This window comes from Perissodus microlepis, chromosome 4 (assembly GCF_051167445.1).
Source record: "Perissodus microlepis isolate ML-2025 ecotype Zambia chromosome 4, ASM5116744v1, whole genome shotgun sequence".
In the NCBI taxonomy this organism is placed as follows: Eukaryota; Metazoa; Chordata; class Actinopteri; order Cichliformes; family Cichlidae; genus Perissodus; species Perissodus microlepis.
Window position 1 is genome coordinate 14,315,825 of NC_140464.1, and position 14,749 is coordinate 14,330,573.

The window sequence follows — 14,749 nt, forward strand, 5'->3', positions numbered from 1 at the left end:
ATTAGGAATTCTATTGTGGTCCAGACAGTTTTTACGGCTTCAGTTCATTTTCTAAATTCCCTGGTGTGCAGCTCAATAGCAACTTGGAACGGCCACAGGCAGGTGGTGTACAGTAAGGGACAAAGAGTTTCTGTCCTAAGGAGACTAAGGTAATTCAACAGCTGTAAACTCCTGCTGTTTACCATACGGTGGTGGCCATTGCTCTGTTTTTTTTGTTTTTTTGTTTTTTTGCTGTGGCCTACTGGGAAGAAGGTGTAGACAAACTGACTCTGCAGCCGGGTATGAAAGCTGTCGGAGCTGAAATCAGTTATGATAAACCCTGCACACCCACTCCAAACCCTGAGGTTGGTTTGGTGTTTATCATATTACTACAGTCATAGATTGAATGGAAGTGATGGACTTGTCCACAAACGTTGGCGAGCTACACTCTGAGCTGTACTGAAAGCATAAATGGAGACCATTCGCCCTCAAAGTCTAAGTCGCACCTTATGAAACAAGCAGGCTGCTGCGCTGAGGCACAGCTTTTACTCTAGCAACACTTCTTTATTGCACTTTACCAATTTGTACTACTGCTCGGCTAGTAGTTAGCAACTATTTGCAGACATATGTGAAAAACTACAGTAACTTTAGTAATCTGCTAACAACCAAAGCAATCACTAAGAAGTTTTTGGTACATTGCCCTCTTTGAATCTGATTTCCCCCACCGAGAGCAGGCAATCTCCAGGAACCACTGCTATCCAGTCAGGGAATACATATTTTTCACTAGTAACCGATGGCTGTATCACGTCTATTATGTCTAACTGTCATCCACATGACGTCTGTGAGAAACCTCAGTACACCCCCATTTTATGATAAATGCTTAATTTTAGAGTTCCAAATGTGTTCTGGAGTATTTTTAATTCTACTGTTTCCTACTCATGTTTGGGTTTGAGTGAGTGAAATTCTGGCAGTTTATTAGTATGTTATTTTGCATTAATTAGCAAAAAACTGTGTCACCCATACAGTCTATGTGAGGGATGTCAAACATAAACATTCTGGTCCAGGGGCCAGAATCAGCCCGCCAAAGAACCCATCCGACCCACTGAACGGCTCGGGAAAATCTACGTTTTATAGCTTTTCTAAGTGACAGAACTCCAGCATGGCCATGGCAACAATAAAGTGATTAATTAATAAACAATTAAATGACAGAAAGTTCCTGGTTTTACACTATCTACTATAGAAAGTGCTGAAAAAAGACCGTTTCTGTTAATTAATAAAAACTTTCAGTTTTATATTACTGGCCAAAAAGCTACCAGAACTTCTTCTTCTTTCTGTAATTGTCCACATTCATGTCTTAGAATTTAAGCCCAAAGAATTGTGCTCACAGATTTCTTTCCTTTTCTCAGGAGCAGCATTTCTTTATCACGTAGAAAGACTGAGATGTTTTATTAAAATTGCACTTCTTTTTCTTTTATTAAGATATCTTGAGGATTAATTAAACTTGTTTACACTGACAGAAAGGAGACTTTCACTCGTCTGGCCCACTTAAAAATGACTTTCTCATCCCTGGTCTACGGATTCAGTATGCTGACCAAAGTTGCTGGCATTAGCTGACAGCTAATAATCCCAGCCTGCCATGTAAATGTTTTCATTGCTATAGTGGCAGCTACAAAGCTAAAGGGACTATCATTTACATACAGTCTATGCCATACAATTTTGAATGTTTAAGCCAAGCTATCCTCTGAACATAAAGTCCTCGAATTCAGTGCTTCTCTACACAAACATCTTCTCCATCTGTACAGTGGCATAGTTTTATAATTTCTTATTTTAAGTGTCTATAAAGTGTATACCATATGCACACAGATTCTTGCAGAAATACATGCTTGCTCACACATGCATACAAGCAATTGCTCAAACTGTAATTTCAAAAATTATCCATCTGTTCCCCCTCTCCTTCGCACACATGCCGAGACACACTCATAGAAGGGATGGCTAGTCGTGAATGGTGGGCTTTCAGTGCAACTGGCTAGCAGCCACATGAGAAGCCCTTGTTTCTGGGAGGCATGGAGCAGGGAGGTCACCAGGTTCGCCATCCCAACGAGGGATCGCCAACAGCTCACACACACACAAATACAGACACACAGCCAGGGGGTTGGGAGGGGTGTAAAGACTCAATCAGCCATAGATAAGAGGATGATAGTTCACACACGTACTGATGCAAACAGAAGAAGGCACTGTATGAGAGCAGCATCATCGGTGAGATGAGCTGTGATGCATGAAGAGACACCCATTTTCCTCACATGCACATAAAAACACATCTTACAACAATTCTTTGGGGAAAAAAATTCCAAAGGCCAGCATCAGTGGGTAAATAAAATATTACCTCCTATAAGCAAACTAATAATAAAAAACCCCAGACAATCATGCATTCTGCTTTAAAATAAGCTCTTTGTGTACATTGTCCAGAATATAGTGAACCACACAACCAATGAACACATGAAAAATGTGAAGCTGTTAAATGACCCGCATGATGTAAAAGGTTCTTGGGTTAAAGAAATGTTGGTGTCGCAATAAAACACAGAACCTGAGATTTTGCGTGTTAGTCCTTAACCGGCTGTATGCTTCTCGCTTCACCAGTGCAGACCTCCAAACGAGGAGATTCACTTATTATTGTTTTCAATCACACGGTTATTGTAAATTATATGGTGACACATAATGAATGTTGCTAACAATAAAGGCGGGATTTTACTGGTAATTGCTGTCAAGTGGAGTTTGTTGTCATTAACTGTGAAAATAAACATTTAAAAATCTCATAGTGAATATGAGCATCTGCTGCAGTTAATACTACTCCCATCCTCTGCTGTACTGGGTGGCTATGACTAACTTGCTGTAACTCCTACCACACATGCTTGCCAAGAAATTTTTTGGCTTTATTGTTTGGCCAAAGTAGCAGAAAATCGCCTGTCATCCACTTTAAATGCGTAAAAGCCCTCACCCCGAGGCGCAGACCAGGAATCAGCTTAACCTTTCTATAAATCCTGCTCAATCTTATGCAGGGACCCATCGGCATTATGATCCATGCTATAAAATGCAATGAGGAATGGATATGGAATTTCTGAATCCATATAACATTGGCATAGAATTTGGTTTGGCACCTGATGTCAAGCAGAGAGCTACTACCAGGGTCTCCACACACTAAAGATCTCTGCTGGCTGCTCCGTGTGCATACCATTACACTAAACAGAATGTAATGATTTTGCAAATCTCATAAACCCACTGACACTAGAACATACTAAACATATAAAATGTCTACACTGAGAAAATGCACCATTTAAAACATATGTCAGCTCATTTTGAATTTGATGGCAACAGCATACGTCAAAAAAAGTGCCGGGGGCAACAAAAAAGGCTGGAAAAGGGGTAGTAAAAAGAAACAGCTTGACTAATATTTTAGAACTAATTATGTTCACTGTCAACAGACTGAATATAAAAACAGCATCTTAGAGAGACAAGAGTTGCTCAAAATAAATAATATCGTCAAAAGATTCAGAAAATTTGGAGAAATCTCTGTGTGCAAAGGAAAAGACGAAAAATCTTCAGGCCTTGAGGCAATACTGCATTAACACCAGGCATGACTCTGTCATGTAAATCATTGCATGGGCTCAAAAAACTTTCAGAAGTTATTGTCTTTCAACACAGTTCACCGTACTATGAACAAATGTAGGTTAGAGCTCTATCACACGATGAAGAAGCCATATGTGAACCAGAAACACCGCTGTCTTCTTCGGGCCAAAGCTCATTTAAAATGGACTGACGTAAAGTGGAAAACTGTTCTGTGGTCAGACGAATTGAAATTGGAAATTATTTTTGGAAAACATTGACCCTCTCTCTTCTGGCCAAGAGAGGGACCACCCGGCTTGAGATCAACACTCAGTTCGAAAACCTGGATCTGTGATGGTACTGAGTAGCATTTGCTCCAATGGAATTGGCAGCTTGTGCATCTGGAAGGGCACCATCAGTGCTGAAAGGTGCATACAGATTTTAAAGGAATACATTCTCCCACCCACACTACGTCTTTTTCAGGGAAGGCCTTGCGTATTTCAGCAAAACCACATACTGCAATTATTACAGCAGCATGGCTTCATAGTGGCCTCCGTGCCCGACTGGCCTGCCCGCAGCCCAGACCTTTCACCAGCTGAAAACATTTGATGCATCATGAAATGAAAAAGCAGACGAAGCAGACACAGGACTGTTGAGCAGCTAGAATCCTAAATCAGACAAGAACAGGACGACATTCCTCTCCCAACAGTCCATCAGCTGGTTTCTTCAGCTCCCAGACGTCCATAGCCTGTTGTTAAAAGAAGAGGGGATGCTACGCATCCACGGACCATTCCCAACTTTTTTGAGATGTTGCGGTGACATCTAATTCAAAATAACCTGATATATTCTGTGTTTATTGATACATTAGACAATGTCCGAAGTTTTTCATTACACACACACACACACACAAAAAAAATGGACTATGCAGTTCATTTTCTCCAATTTATTAAACACGCCTCTGCATCAGCCCCCAGCCCACTCAAACAACAGCTAGCCAAGAAAAGTGTTGTTTCCATGCATAACAAAGACTATTGTTTATATCATTCGTCCTGCTGCATGTTGAGAAAATGCCACCTTTTTTTTCCCAAAAGAGCTTTACTGTCCAGTCTTTTCTTGCTTTTAAATTCCAAATAAATAAATAAGTGTTCAACATTAAGTTGTAGGGTTTTAATTTTTTGGGTTACATGTGTCCACTGAACTACAGCTTTAATTTCTTTGAGATGAATGAGGAAAAATATTATTTTAATCAGCAGCAAGCTGATAAAAAATAACTGATCAATGTCTGCACATGTGTCATTTGTAGGCTCAAAGCTCCATTGGCTTTTATTCATTATCAGCCTGGGGCAATTATGTTCATTGCTATGAGTAAACAGTAATACCTGAAGGCCTTATAAAAGAAAGGGGCCCCTAAGCAAACAATGTGACAAATATTTAAAACAAGATTCACCTAAAAGTTTCTTGGACTTCCTAATGACAGCGAGCTAAACAATAACTACAAAGCCTAATGTTCTTCCTGGAGCAAAGCAACACCTACTTTGTATTTTTTTTTAACCCAGACAGACAGGAGAAGTATGCAGTAAAAGTGCAGCCCGCAGACAGTCAAATCTAGAAATTGGCTGCAGAGGGCATTTCCCCCCTACTTTACTACTCATTCATCAGGTTACTGGACTTGACAAGTATAACTCTTGATGAATGTGCTGAATTTCACCTCAACCTGCCTTCGTGATTGTTTCTTAATGGAGAAATAGTAGAGTGGCTGGGAAGTGACTCACAGAGTGTGGATCTTGGACAGGATTTACGGGATCTTGACTCCACGCTCAGTCACTGAGAGGGGGGGCTTGTGGGAAAAATGAGACAGAGAAAGGGTGCCTAACAGAAAGAGTGATACTGAGGTGGAAAGAGTACGGTGCTCTGTGTGCACGTCTGTGTGATATGCGAGGATTTGTATAAAGCCTAATGGCGGATGGCTGTGAAGTTTGGGGAAGGGGTGTTGGCTGGCCCCCATGTAGACTTCCTCGCTCAGTCGTGGGGGTCAACAGTGTCTCTGAAAGGAGGCATTGTCCCTCTTTGGGCCTTCTCCTCTCGCTCTAGCAGAGTAAACACTGACTACAGCAGCTGAGCGGGAGAGAGAGCGGAGCAGAGAGATGACCGAGGGGGCCACAGCGAGGATATACGAGGGTGAGGAGGAAGTGGAGGAGGAAGCGTGCTAAAAAGGAGGCTTGTGCATGTCCTCTTTAACAACCCTTGTGACTTACTCCCCTGTATAACCCTTCCACCTGAGTCTTACTCTGCTGACCTTGCTTTGATAAAGTATGAGTATGTGTGTGTTCAGGGGTGAACCTGGGTCGAGACTGGAGGGTGTGAGAAAGACAGCATGGTTACTTATAGGGTGAAATAGTGCAAGGGGGCTTCAGGTCAAAGGAGGGCTATGTGTTTCAACACCCCTGTGCTCTGAGGCTAGGCTCACATGGATCATTGCTGACCCCACTCTGACCGACTGATCTTTACCCTAATCTGATCTGGTGAGGATTGCGTTTCAGCTCAGTCTGCTTGGTCTGATGGTGCAGATACGCGCCAATAAAACGCATCAGAAAACATTATAATTGTGCAGTATAAGATGATTATTTTACAGTTTATAAAATCGCATTGTGCAATATTTTGTTGTCACAGTGTGGGTTTCAGAGAGTGAGGGAATGTGTTTGTGTGTGCGTACACATTTTGTGAAACCCCCTCCGAGTTTGGCTGTAACTTAATCTCCCTCCTGCTGTGACCCTGGGAGGTGGTCTGTAGGAGGCAAGCCAGTTCTCCCCGGGGCTCTTTGCTCTCTTTTTTCTCTCCGTTCTCTTATATACACACACACATGCATGCGCACACACACACACACATGCACACGCACACACGTGAAGAGAACACAGAGAGAGCAAAAAAGCATGATGAGAAAGATAGCTTCCAGTGACCGATGGCGTTAACCTAAACAATGCCATTTAAGCCAATATTAAACTGGCAATAAATATATAAGTAAAATCAGAGACATCATTTACACATATTTCAAAATACCATTATGAATATATTTGAGTGAATACAGCTTTATTTAAAACTATTTCATTCGTAATTAAAAAAAGATTTCACATTAACACGTATAAAGTGCAAACGTTTAGCCACCACGCATTTCCAAGTTTCCAGACTTTTGTGTAGTTTTGTAAGTGGTCTTGAGGAATAGTTCTCTAGGCTTTCTGAAGTTCCTTTGAAGTTTTGTCATAGCTGTCACGAAAACACAAAATGCCAAATATGACACAGTTTCACGGGCATGAAAGGTTTTTTTAAACAACCAAAAAGGTGATTCCCAAAGACCTATTAGCCAAAAGGTTGGCATAACTTGGAGTGGTGTGTAGCGCAATCTTGTCCTAAAAAAAAGCAAACTATCTAGAGCAGTATCTGAAAGTCATTTCCTTAGGAAATTGGAAAAAAAACAATGACACAGGACCTGAGAGATGCATCTGGTCCTTGTGTTGATTTAACTACTGTTCACCGAAGCCCCATCAGAAATGGTCTCAGTGGAAGAGTCAAGAAGCCATTCTTAAGGAAGGGAAACAGGGAGGAAAAACACGGTGAAGGCTCTGTCATAGTTTGGAGCTGCATTTCAGTCAGTGGTGTTGAGGATATTGTTAAAATTGCTGAAACTATGAAAAGTACCGTCAGATTTTGATCGACCGTGCAGTAGCATCTGGAAAGCATCTGACTGGGAATGGCTTTATTTTTTGCATGACAATGATCCCCAACACACTCCCAATGCAGTAAAAGCCTACCTGGATTTAAAAGAAGAAGAATCACACACACTCACACACACAATGGCTTCCCCAGAGCCTGGACCTCAACATTATTAAAGCAACGTGAGATCATCTTAGCAGAGAATGGAACAAAAGGCGGCCAACATCCAAAGAATGAATGTCCTTCAAGAAGCCTGGAGAACTAGTCCTGCAAACGACTTAAAGAAATTACAATGAAGCTTGGCTGAGAGAGTTCAGGCTGTTTTGAAGAATAAAGATGATTTTACCAAATACTGACTCATTAGAACTATAAGCACAAATATACTGCATTTCCATGTATGTTTGCACTTGTTTGTTGAATAAATTGCTGCACTTATTTTCTTAGCAAAACATAAATAAATGATGAGTGCTTCAAGACTTTAGCACAGCACTATGTCTATAGATTAGAATGGAATAGATTATTTGAAGATGCACGTGGAAGAGTATGCATGCAGTAAGGAGTCTTCTTATGTGTATGCGCATATATCAGTTGATAGAACATAATCAGAGCCAGTATAGTCCACTCAGAAATCCAAAAACTTTTTATAGCACGGTGTGGTTAAATCACATTTTAAACAGAATAATTATGGGGTTACTGAGACCTAAATGTGGACTTTCTGCCATCACAAAGCAAACACAACGGCTGCCTGGCACATTTAATGAACTAAAGGTCAGTAACTCTCTTAGTAAATGTGTTTCTAGGTTTTCTGTGGCTTGGCGCTGATGTGTAGCGACCCACAGCTGCAGCACCAGTCATGTTGAAACCTGCAGGACTTTATATCCAACAGATAAGGGTGTGGTGTGACCTCTGACCCCTGTTCAACATCTGTGACCCAGGCCTAGAGGAAATAAACAATACCCTCACATTTTCAAGCAAACAAGTGCAGTACTCTAAACAACTGTGACTCCAATCTGCAGTTTTCCTCAAGAGTCAGATTTACATGGATTCGTGTCAAAGGTGAGATCAATTCGAGAAGGATGCGACAAAGGCGTTTTCGTTCATCATCAGCTGAGCCGCGTTAAAGGCCGATGATTCGAATCTTTGCATTTAGAGACGCACGAAAAACAGACCCAAAAATGGTCACTCTTTCCCTCACACTTGTCTCATCGCCGACGTTTCTCGAAGTAATAACCGCAAGTGACCCCACCTCTGCTGACACATACACCCCCTCCCTCGTTTAAGCCCCTGATGGATCACTCAACACACAAACACACACACACAGGAGAGGGTTTTTTTCCCCTGCTTCTGTCCTCTTCAGCCAGCCACCTCCTCAAACAGGAAACCTCAGTTTCCACTCCTCCTCCTCCTCTGGGCCCCATATTCCCCTTTTCTTCTTGTATTTATTTCTTCATTATTTGCTTTTTTTGCTCTTCTTACATTTACTGCTTCGTTATCCCTTTATGTTAATATTCCACCTTCACTCTTATCACATTTTATGTTATGTTTTATGCTCTAGCTTCTGTGAAGCACTTTGTGATTGTATCTTGAAAGGTGCTATATAAATAAAATTTTACTTTACTTTACTTACATTCCTCTGATACTACACAAGATTCTGCTTTAAATACTGCAAAGCCAATTTATTTCCTGTATTAAAACATTTTATTTAAAAAAACATATGTATAATAAGGATTTCAAAAAGTTTTGCTGGTGTCTCCAATTTTTCATACTTTTCCTTCAAACCTTTACCTCTTGTCTTTGACTCTACTGCAAAAAAGCACACAGGATCTTACACAGGATTATGTAATAGCAGCAAGCATGGAGCCACAAGGGAAGGGCTATTGAGGAAAAACTATTTTTGCTGGAGTCACAGTGGCTGGAATATATAGGGGGGGAGGCACACATGTGTTAACATGCTTCAGGGAAGAATAAGCACAAAATTGCCACTTGCTCTTTTGAGGGTTTTAAAAAGACATTAGGCATACATCATCAACAAATAAAAGTCAGAGAAGAGATAAAAGGTGCCGAGATAGAGAAGAAGAAAGAGGCCCGAGACACAACAGAGCAGAGGCGAAAAGAGCAAGGGAAAGAAAGAAGGAGAAAAGGAAGGGATAGATGGAGTGAAGGAGGGAGAGGGTGCAACAGGAAACTTCTCAGCGAGCTACTGATGGCCTCCAGCCAGAGCATTCAGACACTCAGGAATTCCAGGCAGAAGGCAGGGAGGGAGGGAAGGTGCCAGGAGGGAGGGAGGCGCTGAACGAGGAGGGCGGGTCGCACTTGTGGTTTGTTGTCAAAAGGCGACTGCTACAACAGAAGGGACGAGCACACACTTACAGTGGTGTTTCTTGTGATGTAAAGCTTTTGGTTAGTAAAAGCATTTTTTTCTTTATCACTGCAGTGTAAACTTGACTTATAATTTCACTGTACAGCAGTTGCACAAAGTTGTGATCACTATAAAGAAATGCAATACCATCTATTATATAAGTATTTTCTGCTCTTCTCTGTTTTGGATTATAATAATTCTTATTTCTTTAGCATTACAGCTGCTGGTGAGACACCAACTTTTATAAACATTAATAATTTGGTCATTTATTTAGCAATCCAACTGAGGTTGCAAAAGGGGAATGTGGCATATAAATCTGCCAAAGGCATACATGTAAAGCAAAAAAATATCTGTTAGAATAGATATAATAATAATAATAGCCAATATTGGGAAATGGTGGCTGGGTGGTGCTTAGCACTGTTGCCTTACAAGAAGAAGGTTGTGGTTTGCGTCCAAGGTGGAGCCTTTCTCAGTCAAGTTTGGAGGTTATCCCCGTCTCTGGGTTTTCTTCCAGTATTCTGCTTCCTCCCACAGTCCAAAGACAAGCATTGGTTTGGGTTAACTAGTGATTTTAAATTGGCTGTAGGTGTAAATGGCCGTTTCTCTCTGTCTGTGTTAGGCCTACAACCTGTCCAACGGTGTAGCTTGTCTCTTACCTGCTCCCCCAGTTATTTGATCCCTTAGAGGAAACTACCAGGTATTTACCGTAGTTTCCTGTTACAGACTTGCACTTTAGACCTGTAGGATATGCACTAATGATGTTTATATGCACTCATAATGCCTGGGGTAAATTTAGAAAGTGTGTTATTATCACATAGTTTATCCACTAGAGAGGTTTTGATGTCAATGTTTATAATCGCTTTAATCTCTGATTTATTCCCCATAGATGTACAGAATCTGTGGGATAACAGCAGCTTTATGGTTTCCATTTGTAGTCTGATTAGAATTGGTCAAATACATTTCATGGCTTATTCAGGCTGAAAGTCCGGTATAGAGGAAAAGTGGAGCACATTAGAGGGATTTTTTAATTTCATTTCATCTATTTATTTATTTTTACAGTGAAAGTGTAAGGTCTTGCCCCCTGACATCAGTTATCTGTTACTAGAAGCTATGGGTTGATGTGCTGTGCATGTTTAATTTGAATCAACACACTCCACCAGGCTGCGTATGGAGCAGTAACAGCACTCAGACCAGACCTGACAACAAAGCAGCAATTCCACTTAGTCTGCCATATAGTGAGATTAGGCCTCGAATGATCTATAAAAAGCCATTTGACTGAGATTTCACAATGTGTCTGTAAGCCTCATGGGCCGCTAAACCAGGGATTGTGGCAGTCTTGGTTAGGTGAGGAGTAAGATGGAAAGAGAATAGAGGTATGTTAAAAAAGCTTTAATTTGCCAGTTAGTCTTGTATCAGTGTCTCGCAATATTATGTATGTTTTTTTTATGTATTAAGACGGAAAAAATAAAGGAAGAGGCAGGTAAAGCAGGAGACAACTGCTACATATTGGCGTGAGGCTAGGAACCTTCCTACCCGGCTATAGTTTATGAGCTGTTGTATGACATGAACTGTACGTGACTGTGAGCCCACGTGTAGCAGCATGTGTTTTGAGTCACTGGATTGTTTTTCTCCCACCTATTCCCCATTCACAATCAGATGGGCCACATAAGGTTTTAATTAACAGTTTAAATGTATATCGTAGCATCAGGACAGCAATCACTGGTAACGAGCTAATCCCCAACGAGGACATCTACCTCTGGCTGTTTGATGAATGTTTAAGCGGTGAACCCATCCGACGCTAATGCTTAAGGCACTTCACACAGCGGTACCGCAGGCTTTGAAGAGCGGTGAGTAATCTTACAATAACGCGGGGCATTTCACAACATTTGGCATCTGGTGATGCACCAGTGGGGCAATAGCAACCAGTGAACTCAGCTCTACTGCCATCCGTGAGAAGAGAAGAGAAGAGAAGAGAAGAGAAGAGAAGAGAAGAGAAGAGAAGAGAAGAGAAGAGAAGAGAAGAGAAGAGAAGAGAAGAGAAGAGAAGATCTGAATATCTGATTGGCATCCCCACCCAGGCTTACTTTGACCTCCACAGTAACTCTGCTGGGCCTGTCTCCCCTCTGCAGCCTACCGACTGCATTCCCTCCAGCCCTCACTCCTGATCTCTCATCTTTGCTCTCACATACTTCCACATAAACAAAACATGCCTCATCTCCATTCCCTCTTAACTTGCTCTTCACTTTTTACATCTATATACTCAGCGTCTGTCATCGCTCTCTCCCCTTCTTTTCCCTCTCCTTTGTTGACTTCTCTCACGACTCTTTATCTCTCTTTTCCCTACTGCCCCCCCCCCCCCCCTTCAGTCCATTCCTGTGGCCGCTCCCCACAGGCAGTGATGCAATCCTCTGACTCCTGCGCGCAATCACAGGGTCTGGAGTTGGAGCACCAGCCAAGCAGGGGCGTCACCACACCACACTCAGTAGGAAAGCAACGGCGGAGGAAAGAAGGGAGGTGGGGAGACGAAAGGAAGGAAGGAATGAAGCCAATGAGAGAGGAAGTTAAAACAGCCCGACACTGTGTGAGCGCTGGGTGATAGAAGAAGAAAAAAAACAAAACAGCTATGATAAAAGTGAGCATTTATGTTTCCCAAAGCAAAAGTTTGGGTGATTTTTTGCTTGCGTGCGTTCAGCTGTGGATCCTCTTTCAAGCACGCTAAATTACATCTACTGAAGGAACTTCTGAAATTATTTAATTTATCAAACATCAGGACTCTCCACCCCCACACCCATCCTCACATCAGCCTACTAACCAGCTGCGGCTGTTTTGCTGGGATTTACTGAAAAAGGTCTGTATTTCGGAAGTGACGGTTCTTTGCTACTCCCACACTAGATGCTGTCATTCCAGCTGACTCACACAAACATTAGCATTATTCTAACAGCCAGACGTGCGATATGACATTTAAGCGAAGGAGCGAATTTCATTGTTTGATTTGGAGGTATGCATTTCTCTCAAAGTAAACCTCCTTTCCTCTTCATTTCCTTGGTGGGGCAGCACAGATGAAATATGTTAATACTATGTATATACAACAGACGTGGAGTGAAATTCTTTCCACTAAAAGTCTGAATCGTATAGCACTTTAAAGTAACTAAAAAGATTTAAACTTATGTTATGAATTTAAAAAAATGATTCCACGAGCGCGTGGACCCACCTCTGCTTCACCAATTGTGCCGAGGCAGACCTCCCCTAAAGGCAGCAGAAATGAGCACAAGGTCAGGATAGGAATGCAAAGCACTGGCACCTGCCTAAATCTTTAAATTACCAGGTTGTCTCAGCAACACACACACACACACAAAAACTATTGTTGACCACTCCCTAAAACCCAGCTCTGGATTTAAGCCTAAAGAGAAATGACTTCAGCTCAAAGCCAACAGGTGTGTACACTAAAATTTGAGGATATATGAAAGTATATACTTAAATTACGATGAGAGCTTTAAACTCTTTTCAAAACATCTCAGAGTGCATAAAACGTCTTCAGCTGAACTCTCAACGGGACAAGTTATTTTCTCACTGGTAACATCCCAGAATAAAGCATCTGAGTAAGAAAGCATGGGAAAGTCAGAGAACCCCCTCTTTCCCTCTCTCCTCTACAAAGTTCAAAACAGTCTGAGGGCATTTTATTAGGGTTGATATTTATAGAAACTGAGGCACATTAAGAAGAACTGAATTACTTTTAGCACCGGTGGATCTGTCCCTGTGGTCTATTGATTCGGTGACAACATCAAGGATTGGGGTGCGAATTATAGTATGCATCCACACAGTGCAGGCACACACAGACATACCGACTGTCCGGCTCTTGGGTACGAACCCATGCACGAGTGAGCTGCATGCTTAGCTGTGTGCTGTGGAGTTCAGACCAGTTCAGAGCGCTGTGGTACCGCTCCAGCTTTTGGGAGGGGTTCGTCTGTCTCACAGTCATTTCCTGGACGGGAATATTATAGCACCACACGCATGAGAAACAAACCCCTTTCTTTTTACACACTGACTCCAGCCACTTTCATTTTCTTGCAACTCAATAGAGAAATCCCTGGGAAGTAGGTCTTCTTATTCAATAGCCTCGGTAATATGATTCCAACAACAACTTTATGCAACGCGGCCTCCTGTAGGCTCGAGGCGAGGCACGGAGTCGGTGGGTGCTCTCTTTATTTTGCATCGTGGTACGGCTGAGGCTTACGTCTGCTGCACCTTTAACTTTTAAACTCCTTCACCCCTGTCGCTTTCTCTCAAGCGGGGCTGGGCGACACCTGTGCACCAACTGTACTGAATGGCAACAACAAAGAAGGTGGGGCACAGGCCCAGATGTGCTCTGGGAGTGTTTCCACTGGTGCGGCTTTGTCAGCATGTGGGTCTATACGTGTGCACGAATGTGTTCATGTAAGAGGAGGGACAGAAGAGGGGCTTTGCTTTCCAAGCCAAAGCATAATGAAAAGGGAGGAAAACAGGAAGAGGGAGAAATGCACAACAGCAGAGAGCAATTAGTAGACTAAGTGACGTGATGCATGTTTTCATGTTATGGATAGCAGCAGGACTGTTGTGGAGCTCCTGCTTCTTTAAATCTCGGTGTACCCCCAACTCCCAGACTGTCTGCTATACCTCCATTTTAGCCCTTCTTCCTCCCTCTCCAGTGATCGCACGTATACATGTAGGCACAAAGCTTGCGTTGTCTTTTCCTTGTGAGGCTCTGCCAACTTAATGGCAGCCCTGTGTTCTCCCTCCTCACATGGAGCGCCTGTTTTCTCTGACTAACCCTCCGCCCCATGTCTCCTCCCACCATGGCTGGCAATATGACAAGGTCAATATGACAGTCTTTTCTCTCCCTCTCTCTTTTTCTACCTTTGTCTCCCACCCCTCTCCTTTTTTCTCTGTATTTCTGTGTTCTAGCTCAACTGGTGACAGGCTCCACCCTGCAGCTTTCATCTTTTTTTCCCTTTTTTTTTTTGAAGCTCCATTCAAGAGTGGGAAGCAGGGAAAAAGAGAGCAGAGAGACAGATGCAAAGGGACAGATGGAGGGTGACTGAGATGGCGACAGACAGAGTTGAGCAT

The 14,749-nt window shown here is 42.3% G+C and overlaps 1 protein-coding gene across 4 annotated transcripts in view; it reads right to left on the reverse strand.

Annotated features, from left to right (window-relative positions):
• glis2b (GLIS family zinc finger 2b) overlaps positions 1-14,749 on the reverse strand; it is a 29,310-nt gene that overhangs the window by 8,853 nt on the left and 5,708 nt on the right. The window contains exon 2 of one of the 4 annotated variants that reach the window (XM_084925944.1): positions 6,293-7,155. The exons of 2 other annotated variants lie outside the window; for them this stretch is intronic. The gene's annotated coding sequence lies outside the window, so the exon portion shown is untranslated. Of the gene's footprint in view, positions 1-5,351; positions 6,267-6,292; positions 7,156-14,749 lie in introns of those variants that run through there. One more of the 4 variants, XM_084925945.1, reaches the window with a different exon arrangement.